The sequence below is a fragment of the Podarcis pityusensis genome, assembly GCF_964106645.2.
Source record: "Podarcis pityusensis genome assembly, chromosome: 11".
NCBI lineage: Eukaryota > Metazoa > Chordata > Lepidosauria > Squamata > Lacertidae > Podarcis > Podarcis pityusensis.
In genome coordinates, this window is record NC_138036.1 from 32570533 (window position 1) to 32582139 (window position 11607).

The 11607-nt window shown below is 43.2% G+C and overlaps 1 long non-coding RNA gene across 1 annotated transcript; it reads right to left on the reverse strand.

The window, feature by feature from the left end:
• Positions 1–924: 924 nt before the first annotated feature.
• Positions 925–2058, reverse strand: LOC308457879. The gene is made up of 2 exons (XR_013977131.1): positions 1749–2058; positions 925–1514 (listed from the first exon to the last, which is right to left on the reverse strand). It is a non-coding gene; the product is annotated as an uncharacterized lncRNA (long non-coding RNA).
• Between the last annotated feature and the right edge of the window lie 9549 nt (positions 2059–11607).

Genomic DNA, 11607 nt, shown 5'->3' on the forward strand with positions numbered 1-11607 from the left:
TCCCCTCCCCCTTTCAAATAATTGTAGTTTTGTTGTGGAGGAGGGGGAAATTGACTTCCTCTCCCATTCAGTTGCTCATCCCCTTGTCCCTTAGGAATTGCAAACTTTCATTGCTCCACATGGATATCTACGAACTCATCAGGCAGTATATTTCTGAGCTCATGTTTGAATGAATAATAGGACACATGGGCCATGTCATGCTGTTATGTCCTCATTAGGATTTATCCGTGAAGTCTGTCCACTGCAATATGGTGGGACAATCTCATTCAGCAGAAGCGACTTTGCTTTGGATTTTAAGATGGAGTGCTGACAATACAAAGGGGGGAAGGGGCATGTGGGAGCCAGGAAGTCATGGTAAAGGCTTGTAGTGCCACCTGGTGCCTTGCTGACCTCGGCTGACCAGCACTCTGAGCTTTACAATGTATTGGAATGCATGACCTCATATGGAGTTATGTCCCCCCCCCCCTCTGGGCAGTGTAACCCTATATGGTTTGTGGGTGGGTTAAAGCTTGACCGGATGAGGTAACGTGAGACATTGGAATGCAGCCATGCGGCTGGAGAGAACAAAGGATAATAAAATCGGAGGAGAGAGAGGAAGGAGCTTTTTACCCTCCGTCCATGGAAATATTGCCTTTGTGTGTGTTTTTCTTTGCCTTGCACCCCAAAATGACGGCTGGTTTCCGTCAATTGGTTACCACAAGTGGTGCCCTCTCTGAGGAAGAATAAAAGGATACGGCTGAGGTTTTTAAAAGAGAAAAAAGAAGCAACTTGAAGCAAACAGTCTGAGGCAGACTAAGAGGATTTTAAAAGAAACTGTGAGAGGATTTTCGATCCAAGCAGTGCTTATCATCGGCTCACTACGTCCGGCAAGGATTGCAAGCGCTAATCATCTTAAAAAGATCCCGGTGAGTTCGATCCCTTCTATTATATTGATTTTTGAAAAATGGGCAGCTCTTTGACTACTCCCCAACAGAAATTTTTAAGAGACTTAAAATTTCTCCTCTCCTCCAACAAATTGGAAGTTCCAGAGGGTGATTTGATACAGCTTATTCTGTGCATTCATGAACACTGTTCCTGGTTCCCTTTGGACGGAACATGGGAACTGAAACTTTGGGACAAAATAGGGACACATTTTCATGGGCATCCCTCCATAGGTGTTCGAATTTTAAATGCTTGGTGCAAGGTTCGATATGCTATGGGTTCTTTATCACCAAAAAATATCTCCCTGGCTGCATTGCCAGCACAACCTCCAGCTTCTTTAATTCAGTCTGCTGTTCTGCCATCTGTCCCAATCCTTGCCCTGCCAGCAGCTCTAGAACCCAAACCTCCAGATTACAGTTCCTCACCAGAGGACCCAATCCTGCAAAAATACCGTGGTCTGGCTGGCAATAATCCAAATCTTTCAGAGGCAGGACCAGCTACCACTTTTCAACGTGCAGCCCTTGCCTGTTCCTTATCTCAGGATACCCTGGCATTCCCTGTTATTGTGCCCCCTGCTGGTGCTCCAGCAGGAACTCAAGCCCAGCACCAACCTTTTGACTTTAAAATCTTGAAAGAGCTCCAATTGTCAGTCAGGACAAATGGACTTCAAGCACCATTCACACAGGCGCTTTTGGAAGCCACATTAGCCCAGCTGTTGGTGCCAGATGACATCAAGCTTTTGGCACGTACAGTTTTACCCCCATCAGCTGGTGTATTATTTGCTCATGAATGGGAAATCGCCTGTCGTGGTTATGCTCCTGCCTTACTGCAACAAGCAAGAGGGAATAATCCTAATCTTACCCTCGCAGATGTGATGGATGCTATGATGGGGCGTGGGGCCTTTGCTCAGGCTTCAGTACAAGCCACACTGCTGCAGATTTTATTGAGGGATACTGCTCTTGCTGCTAAACAAGCAATGAGAAAAATCCCAGAACCCACCAGTATTCAGTCAAGGTGGAGTTCAATCAGGCAAGAGGCAAGAGAATCATATTCTTCCTTTATGGACAGGCTGATTACAGCAGTGAGTAGCCAAATTGAAAATCCTGAAGCCAAACAAATAATTATCAAACAATTGGCCTTTGGAAAAGCCAATGAGGATTGTAAGGTTGCGTTACAACCGATAATACACAATCCTGCCACAGACACAGCAGCCATGCTTCGCATTTGTCAGTCTGTAGGTACAGCAGCTCATCTGCTGGTGGCAGCGCAAAATAAAAACCAGCCTGTAGCCACCGATACAACGTTTTCAGCGTGGCAAACCAGGATCACCGATACCTCAGTGTGGGTAGAACGGTGGCCTCCACCAAAAGGAAAATCCACAGCAATGACACCATCTTGTTTCTGAACAGCTTATTTCTGAACAATTGACTTTCGGCCACATTGAACCATCTTCATCCCACTGGCTCCAGCAGACAAGGAACAGTTTGCTTTTACATTGCCAGTATATCACAATTCGCAGCCCAACCAGCGATATCAGTGGATTGTCCTGCCTCAAGGCATGCGGAACTCCCCTACACTTTGTCAACATTTTGTGAGTGAAGCATTGAAACCTTTCTGCATGTGCCACCTAGAGGTGCTGCACACAAGCTGCATCTGGCAGTATTTGCTACACCATTGTGCCAACAGGAATTTTATATGCTCAGGCGGAACAAGAAGAAGACTATCTGCATTATAGAATGGTTACATTTACCTCATACCCCTCCGAAGAACATTTATTCAGTAATTGAATCCACATCAGACATTGTTATCAAAGGACGTTCACGAGCAATAGCTTTGAGCGGTTTTGATGTTGCATCGATTTATTTGCCTTTTTCACAGACTGAACAGCAGCATTTATTGATCACAAATGCTGCCGTGCAAATTGCTTTGGCTGATTTTATAGGTGTCATCATTTTTAATCCTCCAAAGGATGACCGTTTGACATTTCTGGCACAGGTCACCTATGGTTTGGCTACCCCCTTGTCTCTCACACCTCTCCCCTCTGCACTAACCCTCTTCACGGATGGAACGAAAAGTAGGGGGGTGGTGACATGGGAGGAGGGAGGAAAATGGAAATGCTTATTTACCCCTCCACAGTCTTCCGCTCAGCGAGCTGAGCTAGCAGCTGTGATTCTTGCCTTTCAATCCTTTCCTACTCAACCTTTCAATCTTATTGTGGATACTCAGTATGTATATTGCCTTTTTGCTATTTTACCAATATCTTATATAACTCCTTCCTTGGATTCTGACTTGTTTTCCTTGTTTCTTTCCCTGCAAGCTTACTTCAGCACAGAGAGTTCCTTTATTATGTTGCACATCTTCGCTCCCACACATCGCACCCAGGGTATTTAGCAGAGGGCAATGCAAGAGCAGATGCAGCACTGAAGAACATTTCTGCCTTTTCTCTCTTTTCTGATCCTATACTATGTCATAACACCTTTCACCTTCCTGCGAAAGCATTGGCAAAGCAGTTTTCTATTCCTTTGGCCCAAGCAAGGGATATAGTTTCCCAATGTGCTTCTTGTTCTAAATCTCAGCTGGCCATTCCTTTTGATGCTGTCAATCCTAGGGGCACGTCTGCATTGGCGTGTTGGCAGATGGATGTCACACACACACCTGTGTTGGCTCCACTCTCCAAGGTTCACCTCACGGTGGACACCCACTCTGGATTCATATGGGCTACGCCCATGAGGGGGGAAACAGCTCGGCATGTCATTCAGCACACTATCCGCTGTTTCTCAGTCATGGGTAAACCTGCGCGTATCAAAACTGATAATGGTCCAGCATATATTTCTAAAACATTTTCAGAATTTTGTATGTTGTGGAATGTGAAATTAACTCATGGCATACCCTTTAACTCCACAGGTCAAGCTATAGTGGAAAGAGCACACCTGACGTTCAAAACACTATTGCTTAAACAGCTTGGCGGCCGAAGCATACCAACAGCAGATATCCCTTCGGCTGTTCACCAAGTTCTTTTTGTACTTAACCATTTTTTTATATCCACATAATAGGACCCATACTCCCGCGGAATTGCATTTTAGGAAGGAGGAGGCACTCCCCCGCCCCTTGGTGGTGTACCGACGCTTGCCCGATCCTGCGTGGCATGGACCTGTTCCGCTGATCACGTGGGGACGAGGGTACGCGGCAGTGGACGTCGAGGACAAGCCTTTGTGGGTTCCAGCTCGATGCGTGCGGCCATGGCGAGTCCCTTCAACTGCGGAAGTGCCTTCCTAACCATTTGCCTTGCCATCCTTTGCTGCATCATTATACAAGGAAGAGAAGCAGACGACACAATCCAGTTGCAGCCACCATATTTCACCTTATCGGCTGGCAAGCAGCTGTCGCCTGAATCCTACTCTGGCTGGCAGCATCCACGGCTCAGCCACTCTCGAACTATAAGAACAGCATTGTTGAATAAGACTTTTAGGGGAGAAAATTATCATAAGATATGGAGGAATAATATTTTTGTGCAAGATATGATTAAGTTTACCAGTTTATTGCATGCTTCTAAATGTTGGTTATGTATGCACATGCCGCCCTTTGCCAGTCATTCAGGCATAATGCTTCATGATGTGCCTGTCAATGGATCTTTTCAATTTACTAATATTATATCCCCTAAGCAATCTTTTTGGCCCCCAGTACACTTGACCCTCCATGAGCCTGCCCCCATTTGTTTTCAAATTAAAGAGGGGAAAGAATCATGGGGCATATATCCAAACTGTCAATATACATTGAAATTCATGTTTAATAGCTCTTGTTCTCTTACAGGAACATACAGTGACCAATCTCAGTGCTTTAGAAGCGATACCAGTGCATGGCTAAAAACTAGGAAAGAAACCTACCATGCAAATTGGCGTCTGAATTCTTCTACCCCTGGCTTAGCAAATACCACAGATGAGCAATTTCATATCAGTTCCTTATTTACTGCAGCCTTTAATTGGTCCCAACAGAGTAGTAATATCAGCTATTTACTCCAAAGAGAGTTATGGTTGCTTTGTGGTGAAAAAGCATACAAAGCCATTCCTCGAAACCTCACAGGCACATGTACATTGGGTCTCGTGGTTCCATTGTTGTATAAGGTTGATAAGTTACCATCTTCTCTTAGACTGCGAAATCGTCGGGAGGTAAATTCACCCATAAATCAATATATCGGTACCCAGGTCTCTCGAGCCTTGCTGCCCTCAGTGGGTGCAGCAATGAACTATAGGGACCTCCATTGGCTAGCAAATTGGACTGAAGGATTATTCAATGATACCATAAAAGCTTTGAAGGAACTCAACCAGGAGGTGTCTGCAATGAGAGAAGTGGTTTTACAGAATCGTTATACTTTGGATGTGATTTTAGCTTCAAAAGGAGGAGTTTGTGCGCTTGTTCATTCTCACTGCTGCATGTTTATTCCTGATAATAATGTCAGCATATCTGCGACAATCGACCATATGGAAACCATGGTAGCCCACAATCCGTTTGCCCCCCCTCCTTCCGTTGATCCATGGGCATGGTTATATTCTTGGCTTCCAGATGGAAGTTGGCTTCGACATTTATTGATTTTAGTGATCATTATAGTAGTTATTTGCATTATTTTGTGTTGCTGTATACAATGTATTCCTTCTTTAATTTCTGTATGTACTGCATGGTTCTCCAGTCCGCGGCCCGCTTCCGGTCTCACAAGAGTCGCCTATCGCGCTCGATATAACCGTATTGGTACTGACATATATGACTCTGATTAAATAAATAAAGAAAGAGGGCATGTGGGAGCCAGGAAGTCATGGTAAAGGCTTGTAGTGCCACCTGGTGCCTTGCTGACCTCGGCTGACCAGCACTCTGAGCTTTACAATGTATTGGAATGCATGACCTCATATGGAGTTATGTCCCCCCCCCCTCTGGGCAGTGTAACCCTATATGGTTTGTGGGTGGGTTAAAGCTTGACCGGATGAGGTAACGTGAGACATTGGAATGCAGCCATGCGGCTGGAGAGAACAAAGGATAATAAAATCGGAGGAGAGAGAGGAAGGAGCTTTTTACCCTCCGTCCATGGAAATATTGCCTTTGTGTGTGTTTTTCTTTGCCTTGCACCCCAAAATGACGGCTGGTTTCCGTCAATTGGTTACCACAGGGGCAATTAAAGTTTTCTATCTACCTGTGTTTTTTAGGAAGTGACTTTTTCACTCATTCAGATTTCCCACAGTTCATTGATACACAGACCCAGAGGTAGGCATGCACACTCTCAGGACAAGAGTCTCCATTTTGGCAGCTGCTTCACCCATCAACAATTGCCAGGTCCCAGACTACTGTATTATTTAAAAACACGGGTGAGTTTTAAAATGCAGTTTGAGATGTAGCACAACTGCAGATAGAAAGGAAACTGGTGGTGTTGTGTCTGTGTGTGCGCATGTATGTACGCTCGCATTGTTTATTTTTTTCTGAATTGCTGTTTCAGCAGCTCTTTTGCTAAACCCTAACCAGCACTCCCTATTCCGGGTGGTAGTGTGAGATCCTTGCGGAAGCTTAGGTCACAATTCCCACATAGTGCTGTCTCACTATAACTATGATAAACTACAGTTTTATGAAATAACAGGGAATAAACAGAAATAACCAGTAGAATTCCCATGCCCACAGGGTTTCTAGGCATTATCAGGGCATGAGAGGGGAGATTGCTGCACAGAGCCCTAATCTCCTCAAGATAACAATAATCTTCTATGCTATGGCAATACATATCATGTATAAATGTGTTTAATAAAAATAAATAAAACAAAATAATTCTAACCTAGAGATCCTCCAGTTTGTCACCAGTTCTGTAAGAATATGAATATGAATTAGTGAACCATTTTAACCATATTTTAAAGAAAGGTGTTTGGGTCATTTTGACTGCAATTTAAATCAATTTGCTTTCTCCCTATATTTGATTCCAAAGCCATGGCACTGAAGAATGAGATAGTAATCATTCCAATCATAACTGTTAGTGAGTTTTACCAGGTGCACTTTAGACAAGGATGCTATTACAATTCAATGTATGCAAGTGTTATGTAAATTGTCCAATTGTGAGTTACTGGATAAACATTCAGAGTCTGAAAGTCCAATCAGGATGCCATTTATAAGTTGAAAAGAAGAAAGACAGACAAACACAAAAAGTGAGTTACCTAGCCCTATAGTGACACCTAGAACTGAGGATTATATTGTGTTGGCATTTGTTCAAGGTATACTTGCACCTGAGTCTCATGGTTTCCATGACATCTCACATGTTCTGTACATGTGAAACACTGCCAAGAAGAGCACTGCACATTTCCTCAGGAGCAGGTCCGACATAGTCAAAACGAGAGCATAATCGCATGTGAAAAAGCATCCTTGCTTTCCACAGAAAGCCTTTTGGGGTGCTTCCTTATGGGTGTATCTGCCTGTGAAGGAATTCTTCAACCTGCTGCTTTGGCTAGCAGGGAAAAGCCCAGCCCAACTGACAGAAGTGCTCCTAAAGAATGGCTGAAGCAAATTCACTCACCAGGAATGGCCGCGACTTGCTCTTCCAAGCAGCCACTAGTTCAGACTGTGATTGATCAATGAGGGAGTCCAATGTCTCCTCCCTGGTACACTTTCACTGAAAATAGACTATTGGGAGATTTGAATGGATTATCTCCAAGGCCTAACAATAAGAGCATCTTATTGAACAGTTGATATTAACTGTTGTGGCAGAGACAAGGTCAAAGTCTATCTTTTTGACAGCATTTTTGGTGTTAGTGCTTGTCACCAATGCTGCTGAAGCATTGCGCTTTTTCAATTTGCCATTAATCTTACCCTATGGCTCCCAATAGCTCTTCTTGGGTTGACTTAAGATAGGTGCAATAAACTACTTTAGCCTGGAGATTATAAGAGCATACTTGGCACCTACAAGAAATAAAGGTCATACCCTCTTTATTGGTCTCTAAGGGTTAAAGGTAGCATAATATTGCTAAAGCCACATGGCCACTTAATAACCGTTTGGCACACTTATGAGCTTTAAGCCCATAAAAGATCAAGGTAAAATGTTGGGTAAAACACAGCTTCTGAAAATGCAGTTCTGCTTAGATAAATATAAGATTTGGGAGCTAAAATTATTCCCAGATATTGTTGCAAGATCTGGAAGTGATCTCATCTCACATTAAAAAAAACACAACGGTTCGGTTATTTGTGTAAAAAGGTGCTTATGTATGATCAAATGTTAACTGTTAACAGTTGTGTATTTCATTTCAGTTCTTGCATCTGTAGGTTTTAATTCTATGGAATTTCATAATGGGGCTACGCTAACAAGACAAGATAAAATTTGAAAACCTGAAGTTACCTTACACAGCCACACCAATGGCCATTTACTGCATCAGCACACAAGAGTCGAATAGCACACTATGTTTACTACATAGCTATGTATGTGCTGTTTTTCCTGCTCAGAATTAAGCATGGGTCTAAATCTGGATCAGGATCACAGTGCATGGAGAGGGGAAGTTTAATACTTGCCTCCTCACCCACTCCACAGCAATTACCAATAGTGGAAACGCTCCCATTATCAGCAATATGAACTTTTTTAAAAAAGAAAAAGAATGCAAATTGTATAATACAGCTACTACTTTATGAAATTCATAGTTAAGCTTAGATTTGATGGAGAAAAAGCCTATCAACATCTGGTAATCATGATGGCTATGTTCTACCTCCACCTTTGGAGGCATTGTGCCTCTGAAAACCAATTTTTGGAAATTGTAAATGTAGAGGGTGCTGTTGCACTCAGGCCTGATTGACCAGTGTGGAAACAGGGTGCTGAACTAGACACGTCTTTTACCTGATCCAGCAGAGCTTTCCTAAGTTCTTATTTAACTTGGGGATTCTAGAGCTGTAAAGAACTACTACTATTCCTGCCTTTGCAACATCTCTTATTTTCTCTGGCTGACTCATCTTTTGACTTGCTATGAAATGTACTGACAGCCCCTCTTCCTAATTTCTTTTCAAGCTTTGCAATAATGACTATCTTACAGAAGTAATCATATCTTGACACTTTTGGGGAAAGAGGGGAACAGCTGGTCTTCCAGTAAGTTAGTATTTCAGAATTAAATTGAACTGTTTCAAATTAGCTGGGTTGCTTTCATCTGTATACTACTTTTTTTTTAAGTGCAACTGTCTCTTCTGAAGAATAAGTATTATGTAATTATATATAATATTTGCGATGGTATAGTGTGTGTGTGTAGGAAAGGATGGTTTTCAAAAAAGATACGGTAAGTCTTTCTCTGTACTTGTCATACACACCCACCCACCCTTATTTTCCATGCCTCTGCCTAGTCATCTGCTGCATTATCCCAAATGTTTTAGGATCTGGGCTGGAAAAGGTTGGACTTTAACTCATTTCAAAAATGTCCACGGACAAGACACTGGTTATTAATGGTAGTCTACAAAGATCGCCTTGTGATTTCTTAGCTGAGATGGAATTTGAACTTCGACCTGTGATATTCAAATCCAGCAAAATACTCAGTGGCTTCTATCAAAGAATCATTTGAAAAAGCTGAATGTAATCATAAGTTGACTTTTCTGGTAAGTAAAAATGCAGATCTTCTGTTGCTCTTTTGCTCACTGTCTGCTCCAAATGGACATTTCCATTATAAATGAAACTGTTCAAATTCATCTCTGATATGGCAAAAAAACAACCCTGTTAAAGCATGTATTGATTTTTCTTCTTCTGTTGATCAACAATTCCAGACTTTTAAAATGTCAAATGTCAGAACAAAATGTGAATGCAAATCAAAATTAAATTAATGTGTGCTCCATATTTCAAGTGATCCACAAATTATGTCTTCCCTATCTTCAGCTACACCCCTCACCAAATTAGATATTCACTGAACTGAAAGCTGGGAACAATTTGTAGTTCCGTTTCTATGGCTCTCAGTAATGATGTGACCAAAGGAGGCAGAGTCAAAGAAGGAGGCTGTAATGGAAAGTTGTCCAGTGACTGAGGCAAACTGTCCTCCAGAATAAGACAAATTCATCTGATGCTCAGAGGAAAGTTCATTTGTTTCTTCTTAAACTTAGAGTCTTGTACAATTTTGTCTGGCATCACAAGCACACATTTGGAATCCTGTGGGGAGAAAGGAGCTTGGACAGTATTATTGCCACTGGTGGCCCTGTGGGTTAAACCACAGAGCCTAGGACTTGCTGATCAGAAGGTCGGCTGTTTGAATCCCCGTGACGGGGTAAGCTCCTGTGGCTCAGTCCCTGCTCCTGCCAACCTAGCAGTTCAAAAGCACGTCAAAGTGCAAGTAGATAAATAGGTACCGCTCCGGCGGGAAGGTAAACGGCGTTTCCGTGTGCTGCTCTGGTTCGCCAGAAGCGGCTTGGTCATGCTGGCCACATGACCCAGAAGCTGTACACTGGCTCTCTCGGCCAATAAAGCGAGATGAACGCCACAACCCCAGAGTCGGTCACGACTGGACCTAATGGTCAGGGGTCCCTTTACCTTTACCTTTATCCCAGAGAAGGAAGAAACACACATCCAATAGTTAACTTCTTATTGGCATGAGAAACACTTAACAGCAACTTCCATGGTCCTCCTGATACACACACCCATATGCTTTTAGCCTCTAGGTCTGAGCCCTATGAAACAGTTAAACAGTGGGCGGGGGGGGGCATCCTCCAGCTTATATACCCTTCTCTGAAAGATTGTGTGCCCACAACTGGAGACTTCTCCTGCTCTTCTATTTTCAAGCCCCTCATGGTTCTTGGAAACAGTGGGGCAGGGGAAAGGTGGGGAATCTTCTGGCATGTCCCTTGCCTGAACCATCCCTTCCTTCTCCATCACATTTTTCCTGCCTTCCTCTGCCTCGGAGTGCTCTGATTGTCCTTCCTCCCTGGCTGCTGCCTTACACCCCATAAATCACCCGTCCTCTCTTCCTGGATCACTCCCCTGGTCCCCTGCCTCTGCCACACAGAAGGGATGGTTCTTTGGAGCCCTGCCAGTCCCTACCAGTTCTGGACTGGTGAAGTAGCAAAAGCTTTAAGCACAACTTTTACCACCCTACCTTCCAAATTGTAGGTTGTTGGGCACAGCCTTGTGTCCTCATTGGTGGGACAATGGTGACAACTCAATCACTCTGTGTTGTATTTTTTGGGAGCGGTATTCAAACTGCCTAGGGATTTCTGTTGAAATATAAAGCAATATAAATCTGAATAAGATAAAGTAAATAAAAATAGCCTCACAACTATCTGTATTATATAACTGCAGGTTCTTGGATAGTTAAATATTGGTGTTAGGCAATGTTAGTGAGTCACTGTATGTGAATGCTATTGCTTACTTTAAAGATTTATATGGAGAAATACAATTCTCTTTCTTTGCTGTTTTTGCTCTCTTGAGATGATTCATTTTGTGTACTCAGTAGGCATTAAGCAGTCAGTAATAGCACCAATCAGCTGTTCTTTGGAGAGATGGATGTGAGATTTGAGAATGAACCAGCACCCAGAACTCACTTTTGGATGCTTTTCTCATCCAGCTAGGAAATGTATGCAGGTGGCAGAGGCAGGTGACAGGAACAGGCCAGCAATACCACAGCTCAGAAGGTCCTCACCTTCCCACAGTTGCCTAAGCCTCCTCCCCTTCAGATCCTTCCCAAGCAATCCAAGACTCCTTCAATGTGTATGTATCTG